A 1,066-nucleotide genomic window follows, 5' to 3' on the forward strand; every position below is an offset into this window, starting at 1 on the left:
AAAAAAATATTGTCGTGTGGCCGAATATTTCATATCCTTAACCCTGGAAAGTCATCCTTATATTTTATACACTAACGTCATCCCGGGTCATTTTGACTACGGATTATTTCAAGATGCTATGATTTGCATCGTGAGCAAATATGAGAACAAAAATTTAGTTTATTTTCATACTCAATTTATTTTTAATTAGTATAAAACAAAAATTCAGAAAATAGTTGAATTAGTTAACTTACACTGAAAAAAAATATTGTCATGGGGCCAAAGATTCCATATCCTTAAAATACGAAAGCAAATTTTGCTTAGCAGAAAAGACGCATTTCTCTAATATAAAATTTATTTCCATGTCCAAAAGACGATGAACTTTTCAATGAAGTCGTATTGTCCTTATAATTAAGTGACTTGCCTAAAAACGGGTATGATAACATGAAAGAAAAATTTTTTGGGGTAAGGACAACTTGACTTTAATAGTTATGAGAAATTCTTTAAAAGTAATAAAATTGTCTTTAATTTTGTTGTCTTTTTTCATCTTGATTCCATAGCGAAAAATCGTTCAAAAATAGGACATGTTTTTCAACACTTTTTTTTAAAGACGTTTTTTTACTTGAAACATAACTAAAGTTCTACTGTAAGTCGAGTCTGAATTTGGAAAATGAAATGAAATTGTCGTTAACTCGTTTTTAAGGGACTTTGATGGCTTATGAAGAAAAAAAAGCTGAAAAACCAAAAAATTAAAATTTGCTTCCTAGAAGCAAGTACACAAAACCTAAATTTGAAAGAGAATTGTGTCTTAAAAGTATCCTTACTTGTATTCTCCGCTTATTTGGCTCGGAATCAATACCAAATGTTTTAAAGTAAAGACAAAATCTTTGGAACCGAGTATGCTTTTTTCAGTGTGGAGGCATTACCAAATCATTACTTAATCTGATACACGTTTTTGTGAGCCTAAAATACCAGAATATTTACAATTTCAGGCAAAAGATAAAAACTACGGTTTCTAGAAACCCAAGGAGTTAAATCGGCAGATCGTTCTTATGGGGGCTATACTAAAATATGGCACACCTCTTTA

This window comes from Haematobia irritans, chromosome 1, assembly GCF_050003625.1.
Source record: "Haematobia irritans isolate KBUSLIRL chromosome 1, ASM5000362v1, whole genome shotgun sequence".
Classification (NCBI taxonomy): Eukaryota; Metazoa; Arthropoda; class Insecta; order Diptera; family Muscidae; genus Haematobia; species Haematobia irritans.